The 21,097-nt window shown below is 44.2% G+C and overlaps 1 pseudogene; it reads right to left on the bottom strand.

Annotated features, from left to right (window-relative positions):
* Positions 1-273: 273 nt before the first annotated feature.
* Positions 274-5,054, bottom strand: LOC124673740 (annotated as a pseudogene).
* Between the last annotated feature and the right edge of the window lie 16,043 nt (positions 5,055-21,097).

Below are 21,097 nucleotides of genomic sequence, written 5' to 3'. Positions count from 1 at the left end.
ATGATTCTCGCTAAAAAAAGCCTAATTTCACCTAGTAGTCTCTTTCCACCTGAATTCCAAGAAAACACCGATCAGGGTAGTTCTCTTTCCACCTCAAGTCCAAGAAAGCACCCATCAGGGTACTGGACAGGTTTTTGCTGGTCCAATACTGGCGTGCCAAATGACCTATTAATTTGGGGTTTCTAGGATTTTTGAGATACATTACCAAACAAGACCTTTAGGTTTCAGCTTGCAGAAACAAGCCAAACGTACTAGACAAAAACATTCAAAAACTTAAGACTGAAGGAACCAAATCAATTCCCAGAGTACTTGTGGTCGTTCCACATCAAAGCTTACATCACCCAAATGAATTTATTCAAAAAACACTGCTACTATGCAAAAAGCCCCAATGTCTTTAGCAGCATATGGAAAGCGCTCTTGACCATATTGTTTTGCGCCATTATTATTTTACAAACTTAAAACAGGAAAACTTGGAATATCATTGTTCAAAAGGCTTTTGTTCAACGGCTGTGCTTGAATGATCTCACTGCTACTTCTCCTCGATCTGAATTTGCTTCACCTGTTCCCCAGCGCCCACATATTCCACTGGTCTAGAGCCCAGCACTGCCATTGGCATGTTCCAGGACCTCGGCTGCTTCACCAAATGGCCTGAAGTATGTGCAGAACGGGCATGCCGTGAAGATGTGCCCGACACCAACCTGGAAGATTTACGGTCCGACCTGGAACTGCGGTCGGAACGATGGGAAGAAGAGATCTTGCGAGAGTGACGGTCTGAGACCTCCTTTGAGCCAGTTGCTCTTACAGGCTGCTTGTTGTACACAGCAAGGTTTGGCAAGAGACCTAACAGATACTTCTTCAGGTGCTGGTCACCTACATTTTTCTGTGCTGGGTTGCCATCCAGGTTGATAGCTTCAAGAGAATTGTAGTTCGCAGCCAGCTGGCCAAGACCCTTGGATGTAGAGATCTTGTTGTGGCGCAAGTCCAGAACCTTTAGCTTCAGAAGGCGGTGAAGACCATCTACCTCACTGATCTTGTTACCAGCCAGATATAACTCCTTCAGAGATGAACAGGAAGCCAAACCTGAAAAATGTCCCAAAACATAACTCAGCGTGGGATTTGCTTTTCGAAACAATATATCTCCCGTAGTCCCGTACAAAAAATTCCATGCATCAAAGACTACAGAGCATAATGATATTGAGGCAGTGCTCAGTTCTGCATAAACTAAGCATATATGGTAAGAATAAAGTAAAAGCTGTTGAAATCCATACCATGGCCTATTCTGGAGATCCTATTATAGCTGATGTCCAGCAAGCGTAAGCGTGTTAGCTCTCTAAGGCCTTCGATAACTGAGATATTATTCTTCGACAGGCTTAACATGTGAAGACCTTTCGGAAGTGCTCCTGCAGTTATTCGCACTGCACAGAAAGCCCTAGATGTTAGAGAATTTGATGGCATTCTCTCCTGAAACAGACAAATATTCCAATAATAACTATAACTAATTATGCTGAATTATGGAAGAAATCTCACCAATTGAGTTTCCCGATAGGTTCAATAGCCGTAGACCTGAGAACGCGCTGAGTCTTGGGATTGCAACCAAACCAAGGTTTGCCAATTGTGCAGATGAAGAAACAGGAGTCAGTTTTGAAATATAAGTGTAAGCTATCTCCATGCCAAGATGACTTTTAGCATTAGGGCGCACAGAAGAAACGCCGGTGACCGACTCGCTATATTTGGCTGATGCAGAACTTGAACTTTCTCCCTGCTCCTCCACAATGACGTCACTATCAATATCAATTTGACTGATCCAATCTTCGATCCTTTTAATGCTATAAGTTCTAGGAGAAAGTTCATTTGCGGCCAAATGTTGATCGCCATTCATTCCAGTTCCACTGTGTTCAGCTTCCTCACTAATACCCTTGGAGTCGGACAGATTCTTCAAATTAGGGCATGTCAATGCCAAGTGACATGTGGTAGAGAGTGCTATCTCTATTCCACAGCTTATTTTCCCTCTCTTCATCTGTGGCTCCATTGACGACATCATCCTTGCCAGAATGGTGGCAGCAATGCTCTGAATCGGGAAAGTAGGGGGAAACTGGATCAGTTGAGTTGTCAGCAGTGATATATTTACCATCCCAGTATTCATGACTTGGCATCCCATCCCTGACAAAGTTTTCATCTAAACTTGCAGAGGACCGTTGCCCACCTTCAGCGGCATCAGAGCGACCTCCTGAGCCATCTTCCAAGTCTAATGTTTCAAAGATATCCGGAGAAGAAGGCCCAACACAGAGCACATCCATATTTGATTTAGAGCGGTTTGTTTCATCACCACTCAAGTAATCTGCCTTTTCACCATCCAATGAACATAAATCCTCGAAAGATCTGCGACGGGGGCCAAGTCTCTCAGAATCAACAGAACCTTCTACATCACTATTGGAATTGTTCTGGAATATGGCAGACTGTGATCTTGGAAATTTGCTTTGGTCATAAGACATGTGATGCATGTCAGAGTCAACAGCATGGTCAACTGAAGGTTCATAAACACCATGACTCATCAAGTCAGACGAGGCATCGAAAATATTCTCATTGTTCTTGCTGACCAACTTAGTAGATTCACCAGCATCTGTATCGCTCTTGAAACTAGAGCAATGACATCTGTGATCCTGGTCTATACTATGGCACTCACTACCATCACTACCATGATGATCAGAATCCTTCTGAAGCATGTTTCCAAGAGACTGGCTCTTCTGCATGAGCCCAACCTTCTCCTCCTTATCATCATCAGAGGATGCATGTCTATTCCAGTCCTCAGATCTCCAGCATTCTTGATGAGAGAATGAGTTTATATCATACTGCACACTAGCAGCTGAATTGTAATTTTCATCTGTCATCTGATTCGGGCTCTTTGATCCAGTGGTGAACTTCACTGTTTGTTCCCGAGAATCATTCTTTGAAGCAGTGAGCATGGTTTCATCTTCCATCTGGTTCGGGCTCTTTGATCCAGAGGTGAACTTCACTGTTTGTTCCCAAGAATCGTTCTTTGAAGCAGTGAGCATGGTTTCATCTGTCGATCTGATTCGGACTCTTTGATCCAGCAATGAACTTCACTGTTTGTTCCCGACAATCATTCTTTGAAGCAGTGAGCATGGTTTCATCTTCCATATGATTCGGGCTCTTTGATCCAGCAGTGAACTTCACTGTTTGTTCCCGAGAATCGTTCTTTGAAGAAGTAAGCATGGTTTCATCTGCCAGCAGAAAGCACTCCTGAAGTACAGAAGGAAAAAAAAAGATAATTGGGGTTAGATTAGTTGTTAGCTCGGACACATACTACAAATGGGAAACTAGTCAAAAATACAGCAGGTAATTCCATACCTTAGGTTTGTGTTGTGTAGTAGAGGATGAAAAGCAGAAAAACCTAACCATAAGTCAGCACTAGTGTCAAGTGAGCTAACACCAGATCCAAAAACAGAATCAATCCAATCACATTGCTAAATGACAGGACTATCTTTGAGGAGAGCTTGGGCTCAGCAAGAGAAAAATTACATCTCAGCTGCCGGCACAAATTAACCGTAATCAACAAAGAGACCCTCCAGTGCTCGACGGAGTCTCCAGACGTATGACGGGATTACTCCCAAAGGCAGTGATAAATTGAGTGCAGAATGGTTGCAAACCCACACCCACTTAGAGGTGCGAGACCTGTATGAACTCTTGATATCTGCCAGAATGGATGAAGGGTTTAGGTACTAGACAATTCCAGGTGGTTGCATGCAGCCGAGAAAACCCTGCAAAAGCAAAATGGGTATGAGCAATCATCGTACTTAACGTGAAAATTGTCAAGACATTTGGTTATAGCAAATCAATCGTATATACAACGCAAGGACAAATCGTTTGCTTTTGTTCAAAACATAAATAAGGACTCATGTTCGCTGCAAATCGTTTGCAATTAGTACGTAAACAGTGATGTTCAGTTCATGAATTCTGTTGATGAAATCAGTTATTACCTATATTCAACTGAAAGTACAATAAGACGAGTAAGAGGACCAAAACACGTAAGTATTGCTACATGACTCAGCTTATAACAAATCAGTTATCTCCGTGCAACCACTTTCGGCAATAGAGGACAAAATCCCAACAACAAGATTTGAGATGTTCTGCACTCCAAAGTCCGAACTCCTCAGCACACACTCTCTTCCCGTGATAAAGCAAGCAAGCAAGCGAAGCTTGGCAACTTGTGCATGTTCCCCTGTCCCCTTCCTCCCTTACCACACCTCACGGTCTGCGCGAGATAGACGCTGGCACGTCCATGTCCTTGCACTGTATTTTTAAACACCTTTTACAGAGCTAATCGTTTTTAAACACCTATTCAATCTGAAAATCTGGTGCTGATGGCGAGGAAGGAGTATTATATGCTTAGAGAAGATATGCTTATTAATACTGTGTGGACTAAATCAAGAAAGCAACAGACTTGGTTTATAATCTCGCGGAATCGAATCAAAGCTACCTCACAATTCCAACCATTGATCCATCTACTGTGCTCTGCACAGCTAGAGTCCACTGCAAGGCGATTAGATTCGACTGGCCAGGCAGTAGATTCGTGTGGAATCCAATTCGATAGGGATCTTTGCGTAGTTCTTGCTTCAGCGAAAGCAGATCACCGGCCGGAAATCCGCAAGCAAGCACAACCCCAAGAACGGGCATGGCGATGAACAAAGAGCATGGCGAATCTATCTAGAAGTATGTAGGCATACAGAGACGACGAAACCGCGGCATAAATCTAGCAAGACGAATCCTTGAGAAGAGAAATTAAGCGAGGAAGAGGAAGTAGCGTGCTTACCTTGTCCCCGTGGCTGTCCTCTCTTCCACGTGAGCGGTGGGCGCTGGGCGGCGGCGGCGCTTTTGTACAACTGGATGGGATCTGTGCGTAAGTGCGTGCGTGCGCGCGCTTACGATGAGTTGTACTCGGATTGGTTGGTTACTGGAGAGAGGGAGAAGGGGACGGTGGACGGAGGAGGATGACGAGGAGGAGGGGGATGAGGAGAGGTGGCGCAATCGCGATCGGTAGGAAGAGGTGGGTGGGTGAGGGGTAGGGTTGGAGGACTTGGACCTCGTATGTCAATTGGTTTCCTCCTCCTCCTTTTTATTTATTTATTTATATTTTTATAATGGGATATTACAAAATTACCACAGAATATAGGGGACTTTAAAAGGAGATATTTTACAACGAATTAAAAAGGAAATTGTTTATTTGTAATTCGCGAGGTTTATTTTAAAACCTGAGTCATTTTTGCAGGGGAGTTGACAATTTGCCTTATTTTGCTTTGTAATTTGATTATTTGTCACGCACGCTCCGTATCATTGATATGTGGTGGTCAAGTGTGGCAAATCATCAAATGTCCCATTTTCTAAGGGTTGCGGCGACGGTGACTTCACACGGGCGGCTTCCGTGGACGTGGCTGTAGGCGGTTAGCCGAGGCGGCATGATACGTTGCAAACGTATCTATAATTTTTAATGCTCCATGCTTGTTTTACACCAATTTTTATATGTTTTGTGTACACTTCGTGGTATTTTTATGTATTTTCTGCAACTAGCCTATTAACAAGATGTTACAGTGCCAGTTCATGTTTTCTGCTGCTTTTATATTTCAGAAAAGTTATTCTGGAAATATTCTCGGAATTGGACGAAACAAAAGCCAAAATTCCTATTTTGTTGTCACGAAGACAGAGTTTAAAGGGGAGATGGAGAAGAGCCAGGAGGCGACCACACCATGCCTAGGCGCGGGCCCCCTGGTCGCGCCTAGGGGTGGTGTGGCCCCTCGGGCACCCACCGATATCGCCCTTTCGCCTATAAATTCACATCCTCGGGAAAACACCCGAGCCTCCATCCACGAAAAGTTTCGTAGCCGCCGCCAGCATCGACCCTAGTTCGGGAGGGTTCTGAAGCTCTTTCCGGCACCCTGCCGGAGAGGAAGATCATCACCAGAGGCCTCTTCATCACCATGCCCGCCTTCGAAGTGATGCGTGAGTAGTTCATCTCTGCACTACGGATCCATAGTAGTAGCTAGATGGTTGTCTTCTCCTCCATATGCTTCATGTTTAGATCTTGTGAGCTGCGTATCATGATTAAGATCATCTTTATGTAATGCTACATGTTGTGTTTGCTGAGATCCGATGAATATTGAATACTATGGCTGAGTTGATTATAGACCCGTTTATAGGTTATTTCTGATCTTGCATGCTCTCCGTTGCTAGTAGATGCTCTGGTCAAGTATGTGCTTGTGACTCCAAGAGGGAGTATTTATGCTCGATAGTGGGTCCATGCCTCTAGTAATCTGGGAGAGTGACAATAACTCATAAGGTTGTAGATGTGTTGTTGCTATTATGGAGAAAACAACAATGCTTTATCCAAGGATAATTATATTGTTTACTTTACACACTTTACTTAATGCAATAATCTGTTACTTGCAACTTAGTACCTAAAGTTGTTCGGATGATATCCTGAGGGTGGATTATTAGTCATAGATGCAGTTGGATTACGGTCTATGAATCTTTTTGTAATGCCCAAAGAAATCTCATAGTAATCATCTTGTCATGTATGGTCTTTATTCTGCCAATTGCCCAGCTGTAATTTGTTTACCCAGCATGTTATTATTTATCTTTATTGAGTGACACCTCTAGTGAACTGTGCACCTCGGACATTTCTTTTACACTGATAAAACCATCTACTGCAAAGCATTGTTCTCTTTATTTCACTGAAACAAACATCTCTTTCCACACTATATGTCTAATCCTTTGTTTTCAGCAAAACTAGTGAGATTGACAACCTCACTGTAAGTTGGAGCAAAGTAGTTTGGTTGTGTTGTGTGTAGGTTCCACGTTGTTGCTGACACCGGTAGTGTACCCTGCCAAAGTCAGTCAGCAACACCTTCATGTTGCCTACCAAAACCCACCGGCGAGCAGCGGCGGGCAACACGGAGAGCCGGGAGGCTCCCAGGACTGTTGGTGGATCCTAGTCCCTCGGGCAACGGCCCGCAATGCTCCGGCACACGTCCCGGCTGATGATGCGAGGGCGTGCCACCTGACCTATACCTGGTCAGGAAGGTGATGGATTGCTTCGATTAGTTTCCTGCATGGCAAACACGTAAACATTAAATACGAGCCCCGATCGGCTCTTAGGTTGCCTTGTGGATCGGCTCAAAGAGCCGATTGCCCCATGGTTCGCGTTAGATTTACAATAACATGGGGGTCCTGCTTTATCAGTATCAAGCTAAACTAATCTACGATAGTCTAGGGTTTTCACCGCATAACCGGAACATCCTACGCGTAGTTGAGCCTAGCAGACACGTAAGATGATGGAAAACCAGCCCTAAAGAGGCCTAAAAACCAACATGAAGTTGATCCCCGGAACAATCCCTCTAGGACTTAATAAACCATACCTTACGCACTACCGGATCGTTCAACCCGTTTATAAGGCCTAACCATGCGGATATCAAACCAATCCTTGAAGAACAAGGAACAACTATAACGGATTAGATCTACTAAATAAAGAACAAGCAAGATGCTGCCCTTACACCTAAGATAGGTGTAAGGGCAGCTAGATATCGAGGAGCAGCGTAGCTAAGCAAGTATATCATGAAAGCATCGACGTCAGCCCCAAAACATCTAAGATAAGGGTGTTGCTCGCCATCAAAAGGCTTCGGCACGAGCAACACCAACGACGAATAAAGCGATCTCGCCTAGATCGCAAGATGCGATCTAGGCAGCATGTTGCTTACCGGGAGAAACCCTCGAAACAAGGGGTGGCGATGCGCCTAGATTGGTTTGTTGTGAACGTGATCGTCCTCCTTTCTCAATAACCCTAGATACATATTTATAGTCCGTGGACTTTCTAATTTGGGAATAAACCCAGCGTGTACTGAGCTAAACTCTATCTCTTAATTCTAAACATAACACGTAATCTACCATAAAATACAGATACACGGGCAATCTAGCCCAAACTCACGCACAAGGCCGGTTCAGAGACACTTCATATGCATGTCCTCTAAGCCCATCTTCAATCGCGGCCCATCTCCTGCTCTGGCTAAATTCTGGTGATAACACATGCCCCTTGGTAATGATAATTTCAAAACCACTCTGTTTTTTCTTCGTAGGGTCACGTCGTGGCAGAGCAGAACCGTCGCAGTATCCTTTCGTCATGATGCCTTGCCTTCTCAACTTCTCTGCACGATTTGACAGTTTTGGCACCACGTCCTCGGAAATTGCCGCAGCATTAAATCTCCACTATATCCCCTTTATTTAACCGCGTCGAGCAGTTCGTTCGTTCATCCCCTTGCTCCGTACTAGCCATCAAAAAGCCCTCCTCTGCACCATGGACTTCTCCTCCTCCTCCTCCTCCTCGGATCTTTCTTCCCGTTCCTCTTCCTCTCGCGAGCCGACGCCGGAGTGGGGCTCATTGGCGGCACACGATATCCTCGCCCCAACGACGTGGGACAAGGAGGATCACGATTCCTCCGTCTGGTCCGAGGATGACAAGTCCTTGACCGACGGAGAAGACGATCTCCGGTTCCTCGTTGACGGGGAGCTGGAAGCGGGGAGCGAGGACGACCGCTTCTCGTGGGACGACTTCACCTCCTCTGACGAAGGGGAGGAAGAGCAGGATGACACCTCCTCCGACGAGCCGCCGGCGAAGCGCTTCCGCACCGGATCGGATGACGACGACGACGAGGAGGAAGAAGCTCCTGCCGAGGGCTACGGCAGCAGCGACGAGGAGCTCACTGGCAGTAGCGCCGACGGCAGCTCCGACGGCGACGACGAGGGCAGCGACGGCCCTTAGATTAGGGACTACTAGCATAGGACTAGTAGTAGTAATCGGCTCTTCCTTTTGTTCTTCCTTTCCCGAGCAATCGGCTCTTCTCTGTAAAAGCCCTCTTTATTAATGAAGAAAATGTTTCTATGTCGATTTTGCTTTCATATTAATTTTGCCGATTGTCAGAGCAAGTCAACGCGCAAAGAGCCGATGGCAGCGCATCGGCCTTTACCATAAAACGCGAGTAAGGCCAAATCAGCTGCCTATTCGAACGGTAACCTGCAGCCCTTCTTCTGAAAGAGTAAACTCAGATCCCCAAATCACCGCTCGAACAGATCCACCTTACGGCCACGCGAATCTCAGATCTCACTCGCGCAGATTCAACTTCGCAGCGAATCCAATGGCGGAATCATCCAACGCCAACGCTACAGTCTCTGGTTTGAAGGTAATCCTCAACCGCTCCTCGCTATCCGAGCATAGTGTTAGAATTAACAGCTAATATCTGAATTAATATCTCATCCCGTCATAAATTTTTAGGTATCAGACATTCTGCTGCTGCATCCTTCTCTTCCAAACTCTCTCTGTCTTGGCCCTCGTTCTACCGAGAGTCCTGCTCATTTGATTTCATGCGAGGCCAATAGAATCCCTTTCGTGAACCAGAATTTAGATCTAACTTCTTGGGCCGACTGCTTACGAGCCTGGCCTAACCCTCCTGAAGATTGGGTATCATGGTACAGTAGAGTATCCAAGACGCATTATGCCACATGGGAAACCGCAGGAATAGACGATGCTCTATCTTTATCATTGTCTCCCCTTGAGAAACATGAAAGCCTTCTAAAAACCATCGGCTACTTCTGGTCAGATGCTCTGAACTGCTTCATGTTTGGCCACGGCCCCATGACACCAACTCTACTAGACGTGGCCATGATCACTGGTCTGGACATTGCATCCCCAAGCCCCTCTGCTTTTATGTTGCCAAAGGTCCCTTTCACACTTTCCTCCAAAACAGAGTGCACAAACTGGGGTGCCTATCTTCGACGTCACATGAAAAACAAAGGGCCTGTAACAGAGAAAGAACACACGGCCTTCCTGAATTTCTGGTTGGAACACTTCATATTCTGTGGCCTTTCACTTGCTCCAACCAAGAATTACCTTTCCTTGGCCTATGAACTTGCCAAAGGCACCCAGCTTGGCATCGGCAAACTGTTCCTTGGAGAGGTCTATCGATATCTCCAACTAATGTCTGTCAAACTATTTTCCCAAAAGACAGTCAAAACAGGAGGTCCCTGGTGGTTTATTCAGTTATGGGCTCAGCTGTATTTCCAGAACCATGTCCCAAACTTCCCACCTTTGGTCACTCGCACCTTTCCAGATAGTAACGGGAAGCCAATCCGATGCACTAGCTACGGCCAAGCTCTATATAGCCTCCCAGGCAGCAAACTGATCCTCAAGGAAGCATTGGAGTGGTTCAGAATTTTCTACCAAGGCCTGGACAATCCTCTCTTCTTCCCTTATACGGATTGTGAAAATTTTGAAAATCCAGTCTCCTTCAGGCTAGACAACTTTGCCGATGACGCCAGCACCCGGCAATTGTATTCCATCATGATCCGTCCCTGCTTCCTTCCAGTTGGCATGAGCACCTCTAACAGGATCATCAAACCTGGTTATGAGTCTTATCAGCCGGTCGTAGCAGCCCGGCAGTTTGGTCTTGGGCAGGTATCTCCCAATTTCTTCCTCCACCATCTAACAGAGAGCAGAGCTGATTTGCCTGATGTCCTCACCGGTCAGAGATGTTACTCCTTCTTTGATACTCTGGTCATCCCAGTTCCTCATAACCTCTCTTTTACCTCATCAACCGATGGCTTTGAGACCTGGTGGACAATGTGGAAGACTCATGCCTTCAGGAGAGCTCTGGGACCGTTGCTGAAACAACTTGATGCCGAATATGATATCCCTGCAGAACAGGTACCGCTACCCACAGTTTTCCTTGCAGTGGCTTACAAATGATTTCTTTTGTTTTACAAACTTGCTCTGTCTCTATTGCAGCAACAAGACGGTCCAGAACCTGTAGATGATGACGGCTCCCCTTTCAGATTCCTCCCACCAGCTCCGGTGGTCCTCTTCTGCAAAAACTCACCACCTTTGAAAAAGGTTGTGATGCAGAGCCAGCCGATGACGCCAAAATCGGCTTCCAACAGCAGAGCATCTTCTGGGTCAGCTGTCCCCCGAGCCTCAGTCAAGGCGAGAACAGCAGTGAGGAAAGTAGCTGCCAGGAAAACCTTGAAGCGCCAAGGCCCTACTCCAGCTCAAGAAAGTTTGCACGTAAGCTGATCCATGCCTTGGCTGATTTCATCTGTCCTTCCAGTGAGGAGACACAGTCCAGTCGAAGGGACTCGAGCTCAGGCAATTCTGGGAAAACCACCACACAGGGCCAGCCAGACTTGCCACCGTCGGCTTCCAAGAAAAGGTCAGCTCCTGAACCTGCTGTTTCCAAAACTCCCATCAAAGCAGGGCAGGGTAGTCTACGCACAAAGAGCCGATGCATCAAGAGAGATCGCAAGGAACCGCAAGTCTCTTCACTAAACCAGGAGATTTCGAATGTAATTACCCTCCATACTCTCCTTGGCTCATATTTCATGTTAACCCATTGCTGTTCTCATCGGCTAACCACTTCCTTTGCAGACTGATGACACCTCTAGTGGGGAAGTCGAGGAGGTACTGATGCCATCCGCCACCCTGGATCTAGCAACTCAGGGTTATGATCTCTCAAGCCTGCTAACGTTCGACCCTGAATCTATCGAACCAGCTACTACCAAAGCAAATAAGGAGTCAGGACCCAGCGCTACACATGGTCAACTCCAGCAGCTCAAGGCCCTGCTCTCCTCCTCAATCGAGACATTGGTTGAAGACCCGGAGGAAGTAAAGAGCATTCTTGAAGATATCCAGCCTCATCTCCCGGTGACGTTGCAGGTGAAACTCTGGCCAGTTGTGACTCTGTCTGCCTACAGGTCAAGGGTGAAATTGGCTCGTCAGAGAATCGACCTACGCCACGCCCAGCTTCCGCTAAAAGCCGATATCGCAGACAAGTGTCAGCGGCTTAATGAGAAAAAGGCATATCTAGACGCCAAAACTGACACCTCTGTCAGCACTGCTGAACTTGAGACCTTGCGAAAGGAGTTGGAGGACCTCGAAGAGAGGGTCCGTGCAACCAAACAGCTCATCCAAGATAAGGAAGGTCTTATTGCCCAGTCCCACGAGGAAGCAGAAGGCCTCAAAGCTGAACTGAAGATTGATCTGGCCGAAATACGTGCCCTGAATCGGCAGCTGGTGACAGGCAAGGACGAAGATGATGAGGCCGAGATCGCCGAGGTGGATCGTGTTCGTGCTGACGCCCTTCACGCCCTTGAGGCGTTCCTTCAGTAGAGCCTCTTTATGTAACCTGATAACTGCCCCATATTTCATTGTCCGTTATCCCATATTAGGTGCCCCCCGAGCCGAATCTTTCAAGTAATTGAAGATATCGGCTCTCCAGTTATCCGATTCCAGGAACTGTACCTGAATATCGGCTCATCAGATGTGGATATAACTTTTTTTTGCTGATAAATGTTGGTCGTGACTTATCCCTGATACGTCTCCGACGTATCGATAATTTCTTATGTTCCATGCCACATTATTGATGATATCTACATGTTTTATGCATACTTTATGTCATATTTATGCATTTTCCGGCACTAACCTATTAACGAGATGCCGAAGAGCCGATTCTTGTTTTCTGCTGTTTTTGGTTTCGAAATCCTAGTAAGGAAATATTCTCGGAATTGGACGAAATCAACGCCCAGGGGCCTATTTTTCCACGAAGCTTCCAGAAGACCGGAGGACTTATGAAGTGGGGCCACAAGGTGGCGACACAACAGGGCGGCGCGGCCTGGGCCTTGGCCGCGCGGCCTGGGCCTTGGCCGCGCGGCCCTGGTGTGTGGGCCCCTCGTGACGCCCCTTGACCTGCCCTTCCGCCTACATATAGTCTTCGTTGCGAAACCCCCGATGCGAGAGCCACGATACGGAAAACCTTCCGGAGACGCCGCCGCCAATCCCATCTCGGGGGATTCGGGAGATCGCCTCCGGCACCTGCCGGAGAGGGGAATCATCTCCCGGAGGACTCTTCACCGCCATGGTCGCCTCCGGAGTGATGAGTGAGTAGTTCACCCCTGGACTATGGGTCCATAGCAGTAGCTAGATGGTCGTATTCTCCTTATGTGCTTCATTGTCGGATCTTGTGAGCTGCCTTACATGATCAAGATCACCGATCTGTAATGCTATATGTTGTGTTTGTTGGGATCCGATGGATAGAGAATACTATGTTATGTTGATTATCAATCTATTACCTATGTGTTGTTTATGATCTTGCATTCTCTCCGTTATTAGTAGAGGCTCTGGCCAAGTTTTTACTCTTAACTCCAAGAGGGAGTATTTATGCTCGATAGTGGGTTCATGCCTCCATTATATGCGGGACGAGTGACGAGAAAGTTCTAAGGTTGTGGATGTCTCTGTTGCCACTAGGGATAAAACATTGATGCTATGTCCAGAGGATGTAGTTATTGATTACATTACGCACCATACTTAATGCAATTGTACTGTTGTTTGCAACTTAATACTGGAAGGGGTTCGGATGATAACTCTGAAGGTGGACTTTTTAGGCATAGATGCATCTTTGGACAGCGGTCTATGTACTTTGTCGTAATGCCCAATTAAATCTCACTATACTCATCATATCATGTATGTGCATGGTCATGCCCTCTCTATTTGTCAATTGCCCAACTGTAATTTGTTCACCCAACATGCTATTTATCTTATGGGAGAGACACCTCTAGTGAGCTGTGGACCCCGGTCCATTCTTTTACATCGAATACAATCTCTCGCAATACTTGTTCTACTTGTTTTACGCAAACAATCATCATCCACACTATACATCTAATCCTTTGTTACAGCAAGCCGGTGAGATTGACAACCTCACTTTGTTTCGTTGGGGCAAAGTGCTTTGGTTGTGTTGTGCGGGTTCCACGTTGGCGCCGGAATCCCTGGTGTTGCGCCGCACTACATCCCGCCGCCATCAACCTTCGACGTGCTTCTTGACTCCTACTTGGTTCGATAAATCTTGGTTTCTTGCGAGGGAAACTTGCTGCTGTACGCATCACACCTTCCACTTGGGGTTCCCAACGGGCGTGTGCTTTACGCGTCATCAAGCTAAATTTACGGCGCCGTTGCCGGGAGATCAAGACACGCTGCAAGGGGAGTCTCCACAATCCAATCTCTTTACTTTGTTTTGTCTTGCTTTATTTTATTTACTTTCTTGTTTTCTGCATTATATCAAAACACAAAAAAATTAGTTGCTAGCTTTACTTTATTTATTGTCTTGCACTCTATATCAAAAACACAAAAAAATTAGTTACTTGCATTTACTTTATCTAGTTTGCTTTATTTACTACTGCTAAAATGGGTACTCCTGAAAATACTAAGTTGTGTGACTTCACAACCACAAATAATAATGATTTCGTATGCACACCTATTGCTCCACACTGCTACTACAGCGAGAATTCTTTGAAATTAAACACCTTTCTTTGAATCTTGTTATGCGAGAGCAATTTTACGGTGTTAGTTCTGATGATGCTGCTGCCCATCTCAATAATTTTGTTGAATTGTGTGAAATGCAAAAGTATAAATATGTAGATGGTGACATTATAAAATTAAAATTGTTTCCTTTCTCTTTAAGAGCAAGAGCTAAAGATTGGTTGCTATCTCTGCCTAAGAATAGTATTGATTCATGGACTAAATGCAAGGATGCTTTTATTGGTAGATATTATCCCCCTGCTAAAATTATATCTTTGAGGAGTAATGAATTTTAAACAATTGGATAATGAGCATGTTGCACAAGCTTGGGAAAGAATGAAATCTTTGGTTAAAAATTGCCCAACCCATGGACTGACTACTTGGATGATCATCCAAACCTTTTATGTAGGACTGAACTTTTCTTCGCGGAACCTATTGGATTCAGCTGCTGGAGGTACCTTTATGTCCATCACTCTTGGTGAAGCAACAAAACTTCTTGATAATATGATGATTAATTATTCTGAATGGCACACGGAAAGAGCTCCACAAGGTAAGAAGGTAAATTCTATCGAAGAAACCTCTTCCTTGAGTGATAAGATTGATGCTATTATGTCTATGTTTGTGAATGATAGGACTAATGTTGATCCTAATAATGTTCCATTAGCTTCATTGGTTGCCCAAGAAGAACATGTTGATGTAAACTTCATTAAAAATAATAATTTCAACAACAATGCTTATCGGAACAATTCTAGTAATAACTATAGGCCATATCCTTATAATAATGGTAACGGTTATGGTAATTCTTACGGGAGTTCTTACAACAATAATAGGAACACACCCCCTGGACTTGAAGCTATGCTTAAAGAATTTATTAGTACACAAACTGCTTTTAACAAATCTGTTGAGGAAAAGCTCAATAAAATTGATATTCTCGCTTCTAAGGTTGATAGTCTTGCCTCTGATGTTGATCTTTTGAAATCGAAAGTTATGCCTAATAAGGATATTGAAAATAAAATTGTTACTACAGCAAATGTCATCCAAGTTAGAATTAATGAGAATATAAGATTGATGGCCGAATTGCATGCTAGGTGGGAAAGAGAAGAAAATGAAAAACTAGCTAAAGAGAATAATGTAGCTAAAGTTTGGACTATTACCACCACTAGCAATGCTAATGCTCCACATGTTGCTGCACCTCCTACTAATAATGGTAAAATAATTGGTGTTGGCAATGTTTCCACTTCTAATGCAAAGCACGCAAAGCTGCTGAAAGCTGCTAAAGCTATTGAAAGCACTCTGTGATAAAACTGCTGAAATTTTTTCCAACATTGGGGATGATGATCCCATTGCTTTAGATTATAATGGTTTGGATTTTGATGATTGTCACATCTCTGAAGTTATAAAGTTCTTATAAAAACTTGCTAAGAGTCCTAATGCTAGTGCTATAAACTTGGCTTTCACAAAACATATTACAAATGCTCTCATAAAAGCTAGAGAAGAGAAACTAGAACGTGAAGCTTCTATTCCTAGGAAGCTAGAGGATGGTTGGGAGCCCATCATTAAGATGAAAGTCAATGACTTTGATTGTAATGCTTTATGTGATCTTGGTGCAAGTATTTCGGTTAAGCCTAAGAAAATTTATGATATGCTTGACTTGCCACCATTGAAAAATTGTTATTTGGATGTTAATCTTGTTGATAATGCTATAAAGAAACCTTTGGGGAGATTTGATAATGTTCGCATTACCGTTAACAATAACCTTGTCCCCGTTGATTTTGTTGTCTTGGATATTGAATGCAATGCATCTTGTCCCATTATATTGGAAAGACCTTTTCTTCGAACTGTTGGAGCTATCATTGATATGAAGGAAGGTAATATTAAATATCAATTTCCTCTCAAGAAAGGTATGGAACACTTCCCTAGAAACATAATGAAGTTACCTTTTGATTCTATTATTAGAACAAATTATGATGTTGATACTTCGTCTCTTGATAACACTTGATATACACTTTCGCGCCTAGGTGAAAGGCGTTAAAAAAGCGTTTATGGGAGACAACCCATGTTTTTACTACAGTACTTTTATTTTATATTTGAGTCTTGGAAGTTGTTTACTACTGTAGCAACCTCTCCTTATCTTAGTTTTGTGCATTGTTGTGCCAAGTAAAGTCGTTGATAGTAAGGTTCATACTAGATTTGGATTACTGCGCAGAAACAGATTTCTTTGCTGTCACGAATTTCGACCTGCCTCTCTGTAGGTAGCATAGAAAAATATGCCAATTTACGTGTGTGATCCTCAGATATGTACGCAACTTTCATTCAATTTGAGCATTTTCATCTGAGCAAGTCTGGTGCCTCAATAAAATCCGTCTTTACGGACTGTTCTGTTTTGACAGATTCTGCCTTTTATTTCGCATTGCCTCTTTTGCTATGATGGATGAATTTCTTTGTTCCATTAATGTCCAGTAGCTTTGTGCAATGTCCATAAGTGTTAAGAATGATTATGTCACCTCTGAACATGTGAATTTTTATTATGCACTAACCCTCTAATGAGTTGTTTCGAGTTTGGTGTGGAGGAAGTTTTCAAGGATCAAGAGAGGAGGATGATACAATATGATCAAGGAGAGTGAAAGCTCTAAGCTTGGGGATGCCCCGGTGGTTCACCCTGCGTATTTTAAGAAGACTCAAGCGTCTAAGATTGGGGATGCCCAAGGCATCCCCTTCTTCATCGACAACATTATCGGAGTTCCTCCCACTGAAACTATATTTTTATTCCATCACATCTTATGTGCTTTGCTTGGAGCGTCGGTTTGTTTTTGTTTTTGTTTTGTTTGAATAAAATGGATCCTAGCATTCATTGTGTGGGAGAGAGACACGCTCCGCTGTTGCATATGGACAAATATGTCCTTAGGCTTTACTCATAGTATTCATGGCGAAGGTTGAATCTTCTTCGTTAAATTGTTATATGGTTGGAATCGGGAAATGCTACATGTAGTAATTCTAAAATGTCTTGAATAATTTGATACTTGGCAATTGTTGTGCTCATGTTTAAGCTCTTGCATCATATACTTTGCACCCATTAATGAAGAAATACAAAGAGCTAGCTAAAATTTGGTTTGCATATTTGGTCTCTCTAAAGTCTAGATAATTTCTAGTATTGAGTTTTGAACAACAAGGAAGACGGTGTAGAGTCTTATAATGTTTACAATGTGTCTTTTATGTGAGTTTTGCTGCACCGGTTCATCCTTGTGTTTGTTTCAAATAACCTTGCTAGCCTAAACCTTGTATCGAGAGGGAATACTTCTCATGCATCCAAAATCCTTGAGCCAACCACTATGCCATTTGTGTCCACCATACCTACCTACTACATGGTATTTCTCCGCCATTCCAAAGTAAATTGCTTGAGTGCTATCTTTAAAATTTCTATCCTTTACCTTTGCAATATATAGCTCATGGGACAAATAGCTTAAAAACTATTGTGGTATTGAATATGTACTTATGCACTTTATCTCTTATTAAGTTGCTTGTTGTGCGATAACCATGTTCACTGGGGACGCCATCAACTACTCTTTGTTGAATATCATGTGAGTTGCTATGCATGTCCGTCTTGTCCGAAGTAAGGGAGATTTACCACTCATTTAATGGTTAGAGCATGCATAATGTTAGAGAAGAACATTGGGCCGCTAACTAAAGCCATGATCCATGGTGGAAGTTTCAGTTTTGGACATATATCCTCAATCTCATATGAGAACATTAATTGTTGCTACATGCTTATGCATTAAAGAGGAGTCCATTATCTGTTGTCTATGTTGTCCCGGTATGGATGTCTAAGTTGAGAATAATCAAAAGCGAGAAATCCAAATGCGAGCTTTCTCCTTAGACCTTTGTACGAGGCGGCATAGAGGTACCCCTTTGTGACACTTGGTTAAAACATGTGTATTGCGATGATAATCCCGGTAATCCGAGCTAATTAGGACAAGGTGCGGGCACTATTAGTATACTATGCATGAGGCTTGCAACTTGTAAGATATAATTTACATGATACATATGCTTTATTACTACCGTTGACAAAATTGTTTCTTGTTTTCAAAACCAAAGCTCTAGCACAAATATAGCAATCAATGCTTCCCTCTGCGAAGGGCCTTTCTTTTACTTTTATGTTGAGTCAGTTCACCTATCTCTCTCCACCTCAAGAAGCAAACACTTGTGTGGACTGTGCATTGATTCCTACATACTTGCATATTGCACTTGTTATATTACTTTACATTGACAATATCCACAAGATATACATGTTATAAGTTGAAAGCAACCGCTGAAACTTAATCTTCCTTTGTGTTGCTTCAATACCTTTACTTTGATTTATTGCTTTATGAGTTAACTCTTATGCAAGACTTATTGATGCTTGTCTTGAAAGTACTATTCATGAAAAGTCTTTGCTTTATGATTCATTTGTTTACTCATGTCATTACCATTGTTTTGATCGCTGCATTCATTACATATGCTTACAATAGTATGATCAAGGTTATGATGGCATGTCACTCCAGAAATTATCTTTGTTATCGTTTACCTGCTCGGGACGAGCGAGAACTAAGCTTGGGGATGCGATACGTCTCCGACGTATCGATAATTTCTTATGTTCCATGCCACATTATTGATGATATCTACATGTTTTATGCATACTTTATGTCATATTTATGCATTTTCCGGCACTAACCTATTAACGAGATGCCGAAGAGCCGATTCTTGTTTTCTGCTGTTTTTGGTTTCAGAAATCCTAGTAAGGAAATATTCTCGGAATTGGACGAAATCAACGCCCAGGGGCCTATTTTTCCACGAACTTCCAGAAGACCGGAGGACTTACGAAGTGGGGCCACGAGGTGGCGACACAACATGGCGGCGCGGCCTGGGCCTTGGCCGCGCGGCCCTGGTGTGTGGGCCCCTCGTGACGCCCCTTGACCTGCCCTTCCGCCTACATATAGTCTTCGTTGCGAAACCCCCAGTACCGAGAGCCACTATACGGAAAACCTTCCAGAGACGCCGCCGCCGCCAATCCCATCTCGGGGGATTCAGGAGATCGCCTCCGGCACCCTGCCGGAGAGGGGAATCATCTCCCGGGGGACTCTTCACCGCCATGGTCGCCTCCGGAGTGATGAGTGAGTAGTTCACCCCTGGACTATGGGTCCATAGCAGTAGCTAGATGGTCGTCTTCTCCTTATGTGCTTCATTGTCGGATCTTGTGAGCTGCCTTACATGATCAAGATCACCTATCTGTAATGCTATATGTTGTGTTTGTTGGGATCCGATGGATAGAGAATACTATGTTATGTTGATTATCAATCTATTACCTATGTGTTGTTTATGATCTTGCATGCTCTCCGTTATTAGTAGAGGCTCTGGCCAAGTTTTTACTCTTAACTCCAAGAGGGAGTATTTATGCTCGATAGTGGGTTCATGCCTCCATTAAATGCGGGACGGTGACGGAAAGTTCTAAGGTTGTGGATGTCTTGTTGCCACTAGGGATAAAACATTGATGCTATGTCCGAGGATGTAGTTATTGATTACATTACGCACCATACTTAATGCAATTGTCTGTTGTTTGCAACTTAATACTGGAAGGGGTTCGGATGATAATCTGAAGGTGGACTTTTAGGCATAGATGCATGCTGGATAGCGGTCTATGTACTTTGTCGTAATGCCCAATTAAATCTCACTATACTCATCATATCATGTATGTGCATGGTCATGCCCTCTCTATTTGCCAATTGCCCAACTGTAATTTGTTCACCCAACATGCTATTTATCTTATGAGAGAGACACCTCTAGTGAACTGTGGACCCCGGTCCATTCTTTTACATCGAATACAATCTACTGCAATACTTGTTCTACTATTTTCTGCAAACAATCATCATCCACACTATACATCTAATCCTTTGTTACAGCAAGCCGGTGAGATTGACAACCTCACTGTTTTGTTGGGGCAAAGTGCTTTGGTTGTGTTGTGCAGGTTCCACGTTGGCGCCGGAATCCCTGGTGTTGCGCCGCACTACATCCCGCCGCCATCAACCTTCGACGTGCTTCTTGACTCCTACTGGTTCGATAAACCTTGGTTTCTTACTGAGGGAAACTTGCTGCTCTACGCATCACACCTTCCACTTGGGGTTCCCAACGGGCGTGTGCTTTACGCGTCATCAATCCCCAGGACCAATGTCAATCTCTTCTAGCTCATCAGCAGACGTAAACCCATACCCTAGCTTCCCGTCGCCTGTTAGATCGATGCTGAACACAGGCATAACGTATGGCTAGGATAATTTTGGCCGATTGCTGGAATCGGCCTCCTTGTTGATTGTATTGTTCAATGAAGGTTTACAACTCATTTGTGCTCCCCCACAGGAGGGAGTCTCCCTGCTACGACTACGTGACATGCTTGAAGTGAGATTCTCGCTTTTTATTTTTTGGGGCCGATCGCAGGGATCGGCCTTGCCACGTATGTCGATGGATGTTGCTCTTGCTACTCGGTCAGGCCGGTGGATAAACCAGCCTCACCCCATTTTTTGTCACCTCGATGCGATCACGCACCGTCCAAACCGATTCCGGAGAGCGGCTCTTGGTCTTCCGAGTCCCAAATGTTCATGCCGGCTATTGAGACCTCGATCGAGTCGTCTGCATGCACGACTTCCACTTCATCTCCATCCCATTGTA

The sequence above is a fragment of the Lolium rigidum genome, chromosome 7 (genome assembly GCF_022539505.1).
Source record: "Lolium rigidum isolate FL_2022 chromosome 7, APGP_CSIRO_Lrig_0.1, whole genome shotgun sequence".
NCBI classification, from domain to species: domain Eukaryota; kingdom Viridiplantae; phylum Streptophyta; class Magnoliopsida; order Poales; family Poaceae; genus Lolium; species Lolium rigidum.
The sequence above is the reverse complement of the archived record's forward strand: the minus strand, read 5'-3'. Positions and strand labels throughout refer to the sequence as shown.